The sequence below is a fragment of the Engystomops pustulosus genome, chromosome 9 (assembly GCF_040894005.1).
Source record: "Engystomops pustulosus chromosome 9, aEngPut4.maternal, whole genome shotgun sequence".
NCBI classification, from domain to species: domain Eukaryota; kingdom Metazoa; phylum Chordata; class Amphibia; order Anura; family Leptodactylidae; genus Engystomops; species Engystomops pustulosus.
Genome location: NC_092419.1, coordinates 105,172,647 through 105,186,960, shown reverse-complemented (window position 1 = coordinate 105,186,960; position 14,314 = coordinate 105,172,647). Strand labels below are relative to the sequence as shown.

Sequence of the window (14,314 nt, the reverse complement as noted above, 5' to 3'; positions counted from 1 at the left end):
TTCTATCCTATACCACTCGTCCATTACTCCCCCCATGCCTCTTCTATCCTATACCACTCGTCCATTACTCCCCCCATGCCTCTTCTATCCTATACCACTCGTCCATACTCCCCCCATGCCTCTTCTATCCTATACCACTCGGCCATACTCCCCCCATGCCTCTTCTATCCTATACCACTCGGCCATACTCCCCCCATGCCTCTTCTATCCTATACCACTCGGCCATATTGCCCCCATGTCTCTTCTATCCTATACCACTCGTCCATACTCCCCCCATGCCTCTTCTATCCTATACCACTCGTCCATACTCCCCCCATGCCTCTTCTATCCTATACCACTCGGCCATACTCCCCCATGCCTCTTCTATCCTATACCACTCGTCCATTACTCCCCCCATGCCTCTTCTATCCTATACCACTCGGCCATACTCCCCCCATGCCTCTTCTATCCTATACCACTCGTCCATTACTCCCCCCATGCCTCTTCTATCCTATACCACTCGGCCATATTGCCCCCATGTCTCTTCTATCCTATACCACTCGGCCATTACTCCCCCCATGCCTCTTCTATCCTATACCACTCGGTCATACTCCCCCCATGCCTCTTCTATCCTATACCACTCGTCCATTACTCCCCCCATGCCTCTTCTATCCTATACCACTCGTCCATACTCCCCCCATGCCTCTTCTATCCTATACCACTCGGCCATACTCCCCCCATGCCTCTTCTATCCTATACCACTCGGCCATATTGCCCCCATGTCTCTTCTATCCTATACCACTCGTCCATACTCCCCCCATGCCTCTTCTATCCTATACCACTCGGCCATACTCCCCCATGCCTCTTCTATCCTATACCACTCGTCCATTACTCCCCCCATGCCTCTTCTATCCTATACCACTCGGCCATATTGCCCCCATGCCTCTTCTATCCTATACCACTCGTCCATTACTCCCCCCATGCCTCTTCTATCCTATACCACTCGGCCATATTGCCCCCATGTCTCTTCTATCCTATACCACTCGTCCATTACTCCCCCCATGCCTCTTCTATCCTATACCACTCGGCCATATTGCCCCCATGTCTCTTCTATCCTATACCACTCGGCCATTACTCCCCCCATGCCTCTTCTATCCTATACCACTCGGTCATACTCCCCCCATGCCTCTTCTATCCTATACCACTCGTCCATTACTCCCCCCATGCCTCTTCTATCCTATACCACTCGTCCATACTCCCCCCATGCCTCTTCTATCCTATACCACTCGTCCATACTCCCCCCATGCCTCTTCTATCCTATACCACTCGGCCATACTGCCCCCCCATGCCTCTTCTATCCTATACCACTCGTCCATTACTCCCCCCATGCCTCTTCTATCCTATACCACTCGGCCATACTCCCCCCATGCCTCTTCTATCCTATACCACTCGTCCATTACTCCCCCCATGCCTCTTCTATCCTATACCACTCGGCCATATTGCCCCCATGTCTCTTCTATCCTATACCACTCGTCCATTACTCCCCCCATGCCTCTTCTATCCTATACCACTCGGCCATATTGCCCCCATGTCTCTTCTATCCTATACCACTCGTCCATTACTCCCCCCATGCCTCTTCTATCCTATACCACTCGTCCATTACTCCCCCCATGCCTCTTCTATCCTATACCACTCGGCCATACTCCCCCCATGCCTCTTCTATCCTATACCACTCGGCCATATTGCCCCCATGTCTCTTCTATCCTATACCACTCGTCCATACTCCCCCCATGCCTCTTCTATCCTATACCACTCGGCCATACTCCCCCATGCCTCTTCTATCCTATACCACTCGTCCATTACTCCCCCCATGCCTCTTCTATCCTATACCACTCGGCCATATTGCCCCCATGCCTCTTCTATCCTATACCACTCGTCCATTACTCCCCCCATGCCTCTTCTATCCTATACCACTCGGCCATATTGCCCCCATGTCTCTTCTATCCTATACCACTCGTCCATTACTCCCCCCATGCCTCTTCTATCCTATACCACTCGGCCATATTGCCCCCATGTCTCTTCTATCCTATACCACTCGGCCATTACTCCCCCCATGCCTCTTCTATCCTATACCACTCGGTCATACTCCCCCCATGCCTCTTCTATCCTATACCACTCGTCCATTACTCCCCCCATGCCTCTTCTATCCTATACCACTCGTCCATACTCCCCCCATGCCTCTTCTATCCTATACCACTCGGCCATACTCCCCCCATGCCTCTTCTATCCTATACCACTCGGCCATATTGCCCCCATGTCTCTTCTATCCTATACCACTCGTCCATTACTCCCCCCATGCCTCTTCTATCCTATACCACTCGGCCATATTGCCCCCATGTCTCTTCTATCCTATACCACTCGTCCATTACTCCCCCCATGCCTCTTCTATCCTATACCACTCGGCCATATTGCCCCCATGTCTCTTCTATCCTATACCACTCGGCCATTACTCCCCCCATGCCTCTTCTATCCTATACCACTCGGTCATACTCCCCCCATGCCTCTTCTATCCTATACCACTCGTCCATTACTCCCCCCATGCCTCTTCTATCCTATACCACTCGTCCATACTCCCCCCATGCCTCTTCTATCCTATACCACTCGTCCATACTCCCCCCATGCCTCTTCTATCCTATACCACTCGGCCATACTGCCCCCCCATGCCTCTTCTATCCTATACCACTCGTCCATTACTCCCCCCATGCCTCTTCTATCCTATACCACTCGGCCATACTCCCCCCATGCCTCTTCTATCCTATACCACTCGTCCATTACTCCCCCCATGCCTCTTCTATCCTATACCACTCGGCCATATTGCCCCCATGTCTCTTCTATCCTATACCACTCGTCCATTACTCCCCCCATGCCTCTTCTATCCTATACCACTCGGCCATATTGCCCCCATGTCTCTTCTATCCTATACCACTCGTCCATTACTCCCCCCATGCCTCTTCTATCCTATACCACTCGTCCATTACTCCCCCCATGCCTCTTCTATCCTATACCACTCGGCCATACTCCCCCCATGCCTCTTCTATCCTATACCACTCGGCCATATTGCCCCCATGTCTCTTCTATCCTATACCACTCGTCCATACTCCCCCCATGCCTCTTCTATCCTATACCACTCGGCCATACTCCCCCCATGCCTCTTCTATCCTATACCACTCGTCCATTACTCCCCCCATGCCTCTTCTATCCTATACCACTCGGCCATATTGCCCCCATGCCTCTTCTATCCTATACCACTCGTCCATTACTCCCCCCATGCCTCTTCTATCCTATACCACTCGGCCATATTGCCCCCATGCCTCTTCTATCCTATACCACTCGTCCATTACTCCCCCCATGCCTCTTCTATCCTATACCACTCGGCCATATTGCCCCCATGTCTCTTCTATCCTATACCACTCGGCCATTACTCCCCCCATGCCTCTTCTATCCTATACCACTCGGTCATACTCCCCCCATGCCTCTTCTATCCTATACCACTCGTCCATTACTCCCCCCATGCCTCTTCTATCCTATACCACTCGTCCATACTCCCCCCATGCCTCTTCTATCCTATACCACTCGGCCATACTCCCCCCATGCCTCTTCTATCCTATACCACTCGGCCATACTGCCCCCCCATGCCTCTTCTATCCTATACCACTCGTCCATTACTCCCCCCATGCCTCTTCTATCCTATACCACTCGGCCATACTCCCCCCATGCCTCTTCTATCCTATACCGCTCGTCCATTACTCCCCCATGTCTCTTCTATCCTATACCACTCAGCCATATTGCCCCCATGTCTCTTCTATCCTATACCACTCGGCCATACTCCCCCCATGCCTCTTCTATCCTATACCACTCGTCCATTACTCCCCCATGCCTCTTCTATCCTATACCACTCGTCCATTACTCCCCCATGCCTCTTCTATCCTATACCACTCGTCCATTACTCCCCCATGTCTCTTCTATCCTATACCACTCAGCCATACTGCCCCCCCCCCCCATGCCTCTTCTATCCTATACCACTCAGCCATATTGCCCCCATGTCTCTTGGCCTCTTCTATCCTAAACCACTTGTCCACTACTAGTCCACTCCATATCTCTTGGCCTCTTCTACCTTCTACCCCTGAGCCTCTCTTTGCCTCCACTCCTACATGCTGGAGAAATAACTGCTGGACATGATGCTGCTTAGTATATTTAATCTACATTTTGTAGAGGTTATGCCCATCACCCATAGCAGTACAGTACAGGCAGATCTCAGCAGGTCCATCTCCCACTTACAATGTAAGCTCTGTGGATCAGATCCACACACAACCATGTAAACGACATTTCACCCCCAGCCGCATCCAGCAAGAAGTATAATACACAATCATTAACTCCTTGCAAGTCTCAAAGCCTCCTGGTGCAGTCATAATTCCATGCTACTGGGTGATATACTTGGGGTCCTCTGGCCCAGTCCAAGTATATAATAATGATATTCAATAAAATGTCTTGAAGCTATTGGATATCTGTCATTGATAAACCTGCAAACATCAAAGCGGCGTCCATATTGGAAGGATGCGAGTATACGTGCATGCACTTTACAATCCAGGGACACACACCTCCTCCTCATCCCTGCAATGTAACCCAGAGCCCCCTCCTGCAGGTTATACACCATACAGGGTGCACAAGGCTTTAGCACTACATTTTGGGAGGCCACATTCTGCAAAGGTTATCTGAAAGGCAGATTAGATGCACATTGCTCTGTCACTGCTCCCCCCTCCCCATCCCCTGTCCGCTCTCTCCTCCATACAGACCCAGGCTAGTACAATCCCCTATAAACCCCCTTCCCCATATGCTCACCTTATTCAAATGAGATGGAACAAAAAAAGGGGAAAAAGATCCCATAAAATAGCAAAAGGTGGCTGGAGCTAGTGGCATTACTGACTGTGCAGGATGTCAGCCAGGATCCGTCTCTTATCCCGTAGTAATCCGATTGCAAAAATGGGAAGTTTCCAAAGAGAACATTTGTATTTATATGGGATGTCATATAACGAAAACCTCCCGGGGGTAGGGAGGATGGTAAATCCAAGATGGGTGGTCATACAGAAGAATGGGAATGTCGCTGCACAAAGAAGACCTCATCCCTGATGCAAGACGGATGCAATAAGGAGTCACTGCCCCCAACACCCCCCATATAAGGTGCAGAACCTGCGTCCCGTATACCCTGCATGAACCTACCCGCTGCTGCCTCCTCCTTGCTGTGCCTGATCCTCCCTGTCTGCAGTGGGCTCTGCAGTGATGCAGGCTGCTCCTGTTTCTCTCAATCACTTAGCACAAGCCCAGTGGGTTGCAGTAGCTCAGGGTCCACCCTCTGTACAAGGCAAAGCTGTCAGTACATGGAGCCTCCTCCCCAGGCCATACCCCTTCTCATTCATCTTCTACCTATATGAACATGCTCCGGTATATGCCGCCTGCAGCTGCAGACACTGGGTCTTTATATGTGACCCCCTCCCAGAACAAGCACAGAGCTGTACTACAGTGCACACCATTAATATGCTTCATATAACACATGTACAATGCAGTCCTGTGTAATGTCACACAACATGATCGTCTCGTCATCGATTGAGCAAATTTCATTTCTGTGCATATACATATGAAGCCGAGTTTTAGGGGTGGGACGTATACCACCCACAGGATGTATTGTCACAGGACAGCACTCCCATTATTACAGCCATGGCAAGGAGTTGTAGTGTGGGACCCCCGACCAACAATAATACTCAGTGACGGCCAGATGTGACTTCTCCACTCTGCATCATAGATACATAGACCCAATAGATAAAAGATACATACATACATACATACATACATGCATGCCTGGTCAGGATGATGAGAGAGCAGCTGCCTCCCTGCACATGTGTGTGAATAATACCCTGTCCTCAGACATCTGGAAGATTCATAGACAATAGTCAGGGCAATAAAATTTCCTGTTACTCCTAATGTGAGGAGGTGACTATTGCTCATGTGTAACAGGAAGAGAAGCTTTTGTAAATGACATTGAAAGATATTCTCTAGAGCAGTGGTTCTCAACCTTTCTAATACTGTGACCCCCGCAATACAGTTCCTCATGTTGCAGTGACCCCAAACCATGTTCAAGAAAAATGCTATAAAATCGTGGCTTAGATGGTTTTAGGAGACCCCTGTGTTTTGATCGTTCGACCCCCAGGTTGAGAACCACTGCTCTAGAACATATGACTGTGGTACAAAAATAATAATAGAACAGCGACACTGAGATGTACTGATCCTAAACTTACACCAGACAGTCTACAAATAATCCAGATATATCACTGCACTCTATAGTCTGTTATGTACCCGGGCAGATACTAAAGATGGGGGACAGGACAGGGACACGCTGACACTTGGGGGGACAGGACAGGGACACGCTGACACTTGGGGGGACAGGACAGGGACACGCTGACACTTGGGGGGACAGGACAGGGACACGCTGACACTTGGGGGGACAGGACAGGGACACACTGACACTTGGGGGGACAGGACAGGGACACGCTGACACTTGGGGGGACAGGACAGGGACACACTGACACATGGGGGACAGGACAGGGACACGCTGACACTTGGGGGGACAGGACAGGGACACGCTGACACTTGGGGGGACAGGACAGGGACACGCTGACACTTGGGGGGACAGGACAGGGACACGCTGACACTTGGGGGGACAGGACAGGGACACGCTGACACTTGGGGGGGACAGGACAGGGACACGCTGACACTTGGGGGGACCGGACAGGGACACGCTGACACTTGGGGGGACCGGACAGGGACACGCTGACACTTGGGGGGACAGGACAGGGACACGCTGACACTTGGGGGGACAGGACAGGGACACGCTGACACTTGGGGGGACAGGACAGGGACACGCTGACACTTGGGGTATAGGACAGGGACACGCTGACACTTGGGGGGACAGGACAGGGACACGCTGACACTTGGGGGGACAGGACAGGGACACGCTGACACTTGGGGGGACAGGACAGGGACACGCTGACACTTGGGGGGACAGGACAGGGACACACTGACACTTGGGGGACAGGGACATGCTGACACTTAGGGGACAGGACAGGGACACGCTGACACTTGGGGGGACAGGACAGGGACACGCTGACACTTGGGGGGACAGGACAGGGACACGCTGACACTTGGGGGACAGGACAGGGACACGCTGACACTTGGGGTATAGGACAGGGACACGCTGACACTTGGGGGGACAGGACAGGGACACGCTGACACTTGGGGGGACAGGACAGGGACACGCTGACACTTGGGGGACAGGGACATGCTGACACTTGGGGGACAGGACAGGGACACGCTGACACTTGGGGGGACAGGACAGGGACACGCTGACACTTGGGGGGACAGGACAGGGACACGCTGACACTTGGGGGACAGGACAGGGACACGCTGACACTTGGGGGGACAGGACAGGGACACGCTGACACTTGGGGGGGCAGGACAGGGACACGCTGACACTTGGGGGGACAGGACAGGGACACGCTGACACTTGGGGGGACAGGACAGGGACACGCTGACACTTGGGGGGACAGGACAGGGACACGCTGACACTTGGGGGGACAGGACAGGGACACGCTGACACTTGGGGGACAGGACAGGGACACGCTGACACTTGGGGGGGGGGGACAGGACAGGGACACGCTGACACTTGGGGGGGGGACAGGACAGGGACACGCTGACACTTGGGGGGGGGACAGGACAGGGACACGCTGACACTTGGGGGGACAGGACAGGGACACGCTGACACTTGGGGTATAGGACAGGGACACGCTGACACTTGGGGGGACAGGACAGGGACACGCTGACACTTGGGGGGACAGGACAGGGACACGCTGACACTTGGGGGGACAGGACAGGGACACGCTGACACTTGGGGGACAGGGACACGCTGACACTTGGGGGACAGGGACATGCTGACACTTGGGGGACAGGACAGGGACACGCTGACACTTGGGGGGACAGGACAGGGACACGCTGACACTTGGGGGGACAGGACAGGGACACGCTGACACTTGGGGGGACAGGACAGGGACACGCTGACACTTGGGGGGGCAGGACAGGGACACGCTGACACTTGGGGGGACAGGACAGGGACACGCTGACACTTGGGGGGACAGGACAGGGACACGCTGACACTTGGGGGGGGACAGGACAGGGACACGCTGACACTTGTGGGGACAGGACAGGGACACGCTGACACTTGGGGGGGCAGGACAGGGACACGCTGACACTTGGGGGGGCAGGACAGGGACACGCTGACACTTGGGGGGACAGGACAGGGACACGCTGACACTTGGGGGGACAGGACAGGGACACGCTGACACTTGGGGGGGACCGGACAGGGACACGCTGACACTTGGGGGACCGGACAGGGACACGCTGACACTGGGGGGGACAGGACAGGGACACGCTGACACTTGGGGGGGACAGGACAGGGACACGCTGACACTTGGGGGGTAAAGGACAGGGACACGCTGACACTTGGGGGGTAAAGGACAGGGACACGCTGACACTTGGGGGGTAAAGGACAGGGACACGCTGACACTTGGGGGGTAAAGGACAGGGACACGCTGACACTTGGGGGGTAAAGGACAGGGACACGCTGACACTTGGGGGGTAAAGGACAGGGACACGCTGACACTTGGGGGGTAAAGGACAGGGACACGCTGACACTTGGGGGGTAAAGGACAGGGACACGCTGACACTTGGGGGGTAAAGGACAGGGACACGCTGACACTTGGGGGGTAAAGGACAGGGACACGCTGACACTTGGGGGGTAAAGGACAGGGACACGCTGACACTTGGCAGGGGGGGTTCAGGACAGTGTCACACTGATCCTTGGGGTGGTGGTACTGGACAGGGTCACGCTGACAATTGGGGGGACAGGAGACTTACCAGTTGTTACCTCCTGTGCTGTTCTGGTCCTGACTACACATAGTAGAGGAAACTGATCATTGATGTGTATGTGCTCACAGCTTCAGCATTTTCCAACCACAAAAAAAAAAAAAAACACCTCACACGTGTAGGCGGCTGACATGCCCTGCGCTCACCAGGTGACGAGGAAGCAATGTGGAGATGTGGAACTATTGCACCAGAGTAAACAAACAAGTTGTTATATAATTGCTGATAAATCTACCTGGTGAATGGTGGAAGCTGTCTCAGGGTGCAGCGTGTACAGGGGAACCCCAACGCTGTGTCACTGACCACACTGAGCACCATTGTTGGCCCAGCCCTTCACTCTGTGAGAGATATCAGATGGATGGGTGGATTATACTGTTTCTATTCTATCTAGCCGTCTCATATCTATAGTGAGCATATAACTGGTTGGGGACAAGAAAGATTGCGATGGTTGGCATTGGGCGATGGTGCCGTAGTGTTGGCGCTGCCACCTTGGCTCTGGTCACACCCCTGGGATGTCACTGAATATAACGTGGGTAGTGGTGACGTCAGTGTGTGGCTGCGGGGGACATGTTTTCAGCTTTTCAGGGAATCCCAGGCTTTGTTCTGGCTTCTAAATATTTAATCTTTATAATTGTCATGGGCGCCGGGATTGTGTGTGCCGCACGCACACAGCATCTCCATGTAACACCTCGGAAAAGTATTTTTCTACACATAAGTTCTTTCCATAAGACTGAAGCAGATTTTGTTTGCGGGCAGCACGTAGTCTCATCCGTCTCTGAGTGTAACCTAAACTAGGAAATCTAGAACCCTAGTGTATACAGCTCCAATGCAGACAAATGCTTCTCCATTGTTAGTCACTGTGTGATACACATTGTTATCTAATCCTATCACATGTCATACATTCTCTTATGAGTACTACTACCCACATGATGTAATGTTCTCTCTACCTGGCAGATCCGTCCTGTGCTCTCATCACATTCCTCTCGGGGTCTTGGCGGGAGGGAGGGTCCAGGCATCCGCGGCTCGTCCATCCTCCCACATTGTTCAACATTCCTCTTCTTATTAATATCGGAGTCTGTAAATAAGACACAGGATGAGTACACACACCCACAGGTGCCCGGCCATCAGATTATTACTGGAAAATTCCATTCATTCAGCAGATTGAGGCGGTGTATCTGAGTATCACATGACCATAAGAGCGGAGAGCACCCATAAAATGCATTGAGACTGTTCAGTATACCTCCGCTCCTCCTCTGTGTGGTTACGCCATAAAAATGCACTGACATTTTGGCCAATTCCCAAAGGTTGTAGAAAAATCTACAACATGAATCTTCCCCAACCCCACTGTGACTGTGATGTCACCTCTCAGAGGTCATCCGAGCCCTTCACCAGTCATAGGCCACACCGTGCGCTTCTAGTCTATGGGGCTCAATTACTAGAAGCTGTGCAGACTACACTATGTGCCTGTGTGTAGTGCAGGGGGCGCCAGACTCAGGACTTCTAGCAACTCCTGCACTGCCCCGACAGAGGGCACCACTCTCTTTTTTTTGGTGCACCTTTAACATGGTGAGCGTGACGCACTTTGCATGTAAAATGTGGAGCACGCACCAGAACGCCCATTTCAACGACAAAATTTGTGTGGCATGAAGAATGGGGTGCAGACACTTCTTGTATACATGTACAGGCAGATTGCAAATAAAAGAATGTGCAACAGAAAACTGGCGCAAGGTCCTAAGTAACGTGCCCCATAGTGTATACAGAGGGCCCTGCCTATAACACCTAACACAACACTACCCAACCTTACCTGTATCTAATCCTATCCTGTGTGATACTGACACTGGAGCTGTGTATCTAATCCTATCATGTGTAATACTGACACTGGAGCTGTGTATCTAATCCTATCCTGTGTGATACTGCCTGCTGAGCTGTGTATCTAATCCTATCATGTGTAATACTGTCACTGGAGCTGTGTATCTAATCCTATCACGTGTGATACTGCCTGCTGAGCTGTGTATCTAATCCTATCCTGTGTGATACTGCCTGCTGAGCTGTGTATCTAATCCTATCATGTGTAATACTGTCACTGGAGCTGTGTATCTAATCCTATCACGTGTGATACTGCCTGCTGAGCTGTATATCTAATCCTATCCTGTGTGATACTGCCTGCTGAGCTGTGTATCTAATCCTATCCTGTGTGATACTGTCACTGGAGCTGTGTATCTAATCCTATCCTGTGTGGTACTGCCTGCTGAGCTGTGTATCTAATCCTATTCTGTGAGATACTGACTGTGTAGCGGATGTATCTCAGCAGTGAATAGAGGGAATGATATTAGTAGAGAATACTGGTGAGGTGATACATCTCTTCTGTCACCATTCTCTTGTCCGTGGAGCTTACGCTCTGATGATTGGGGGGGAGGTCTGCTATGCTGGTGATTTGGTTCTGTTGCTGGGTCCCGCTCCGCACTTAATTCTGGTAATTGCACATAAGTCATTACGTCTCTTATTGATCTGCTGCAGTGCGCGGTGCACAGGGCTGATGCTGCCCGTCTGTTTAACACCAGGTGTGGGAAAGTTCAGCCGCTGCTGCCAAAACCAGGGAGACTCCCCTGAATCCTGAATATTATACTCCCCCCATCATCCTCCCCAGGTAGCTGAGATGTGAGGTGCTGGGGTCCTTACACTGCGGAGCTACCCCTGTGCTTAGAGCTATGGGGGACACGTGGTGGTCACACGCTGGCTTCTACTTTCCTGACTCTAAATAAGAAGAATTTTTAGATTCCTTGAATAAAAATTGAGAATCTTTTCCAAAATTGTCTGACTAAAAATAAAGTGAGCCCCCCGCCGCACACCTCCGTCACAGGCTATTTTCTTAGAGGGTGGGTAACGCCTCAGGCTGTGAGGTCAGGAGAGGCGATGCAGGAATTAGGGGAAGCAGGAACGCCTGGAATAGCGCAACACAGCGTGAAGTCACCGTGTGAGCACCGCACAACTACAGCTCAATGCCAGACCACTACCTGCACCGCGTACAGCCCTGCAGGACATCTCACCACTGCACACACTGAGCCACAGCCCTGCAGGACATCTCACCACTGCACACACTGAGCCACAGCCCTGCAGGACATCTCACCAGTGTACACACTGAGCCACAGCCCTGCAGAACATCTCACCAGTGTACACACTGAGCCACAGCCCTGCAGGACATCTCACCACTGCACACACTGAGCCACAGCCCTGCAGGACATCTCACACCACTGCACACACTGAGCCACAGCCCTGCAGGACATCTCACCACTGCACACACTGAGCCACAGCCCTGCAGGACATCTCACCACTGCACACACTGACCCACAGCCCTGCAGGACATCTCACCAGTGTACACACTGAGCCACAGCCCTGCAGAACATCTCACCAGTGTACACACTGAGCCACAGCCCTGCAGGACATCTCACACCACTGCACACACTGAGCCACAGCCCTGCAGGACATCTCACCAGTGTACACACTGAGCCACAGCCCTGCAGGACATCTCACCACTGCACACACTGAGCCACAGCCCTGCAGGACATCTCACACCACTGCACACACTGAGCCACAGCCCTGCAGGACATCTCACCACTGCACACACTGAGCCATAGCCCTGCAGGACATCTCACCACTGCACACACTGAGCCACAGCCCTGCAGGACATCTCACCAGTGCACACACTGAGCCACAGCCCTGCAGGACATCTCACACCACTGCACACACTGAGCCACAGCCCTGCAGGACATCTCACCAGTGCACACACTGAGCCACAGCCCTGCAGGACATCTCACACCACTGCACACACTGAGCCACAGCCCTGCAGGACATCTCACACCACTGCACACACTGAGCCACAGCCCTGCAGGACATCTCACACCACTGCACACACTGAGCCACAGCCCTGCAGGACATCTCACACCACTGCACACACTGACCCACAGCCCTGCAGAACATCTCACACCACTGCACACACTGAGCCACAGCCCTGCAGGACATCTCACCAGTGTACACACTGAGCCACAGCCCTGCAGGACATCTCACACCACTGCACACACTGAGCCACAGCCCTGCAGGACATCTCACACCACTGCACACACTGAGCCACAGCCCTGCAGGACATCTCACACCACTGCACACACTGAGCCACAGCCCTGCAGGACATCTCACCAGTGCACACACTGAGCCACAGCCCTGCAGGACATCTCACACCACTGCACACACAGAGCCACAGCCCTGCAGGACATCTCACACCACTGCACACACTGAGCCACAGCCCTGCAGGACATCTCACCAGTGTACACACTGAGCCACAGCCCTGCAGGACATCTCACACCACTGCACACACTGAGCCACAGCCCTGCAGGACATCTCACACCACTGCACACACTGAGCCACAGCCCTGCAGGACATCTCACACCACTGCACACACTGAGCCACAGCCCTGCAGGACATCTCACCAGTGCACACACTGAGCCACAGCCCTGCAGGACATCTCACACCACTGCACACACAGAGCCACAGCCCTGCAGGACATCTCACACCACTGCACACACAGAGCCACAGCCCTGCAGGACATCTCACACCACTGCACACACTGAGCCACAGCCCTGCAGAACATCTCACCACTGCACACACACGAAGTCTTAGATAAATATCCCAACAGTATTCAATCTTCCCCTCAGATTTGTCACCAAAAAGGGTGAGAGCACCCACATAACCAAATGCCTGGTATATACGGAGTACCCTGGGCCTGGTCACACAGCCGCTTCCCTCACACCTTTAGTGCCTGGACACCCTGTAGCTGGCAGATGTAGAACTATGATGCCCATAGCTGATAGCGAAATGAAAATTCAGCAAGTGTCATTCACAAGGCCGGATCAGCAGAGCTGCAAAGCTGGATCAGTGTATTGTCTGCAACTGTACAGCAACAATAGATGTGCACGGCCGGATGCCAAAGCCCCCGCACACATACACATACCCCACTACTGCGGTGTAACTCCTGGGCTGCCGCTGTGGTGGGATGTGAACAGACAGGGGCCTCATCTACTCAAGGAATGGAACAATCCTCCAGAGCTTGCGCACCTCTCCTAACCTTGTACATCTCATATCTGAGGGGTTGTTACATTTGTATCCATTGTGGACTATCCATCTTGAGATGAAATCTCTTTCCTGTTACTGTATTAGTCCAGGGTCCGGGTTGTGTAGTAGCTCACAGAACATTGTCTAGACTGGATACAATTGTATCAAACCCTCAGATGTGAGAAGTATTGGGCAGCGATGGGTT

General features: G+C 52.8%; 2 protein-coding genes across 9 annotated transcripts in view; one reads left to right on the top strand and one right to left on the bottom strand.

Moving 5' to 3' along the window:
* RNF208 (ring finger protein 208) overlaps nucleotides 1-14,314 on the bottom strand; it is a 177,811-nt gene that overhangs the window by 15,030 nt on the left and 148,467 nt on the right. For 5 of the 8 annotated variants that reach the window (XM_072125243.1, XM_072125244.1, XM_072125246.1 and 2 more), the window contains one exon: nucleotides 9,954-10,081. The gene's annotated coding sequence lies outside the window, so the exon portion shown is untranslated. Of the gene's footprint in view, nucleotides 1-4,878; nucleotides 5,207-5,256; nucleotides 5,436-9,000; nucleotides 9,092-9,953; nucleotides 10,082-14,314 lie in introns of those variants that run through there. The other 3 variants (XM_072125250.1, XM_072125242.1, XM_072125248.1) reach the window with 3 other exon arrangements.
* The window catches only part of CYSRT1 (cysteine rich tail 1), a 93,103-nt gene that overhangs the window by 50,519 nt on the left and 28,270 nt on the right, over nucleotides 1-14,314 (top strand). The gene's annotated exons all lie outside the window — the stretch shown is intronic.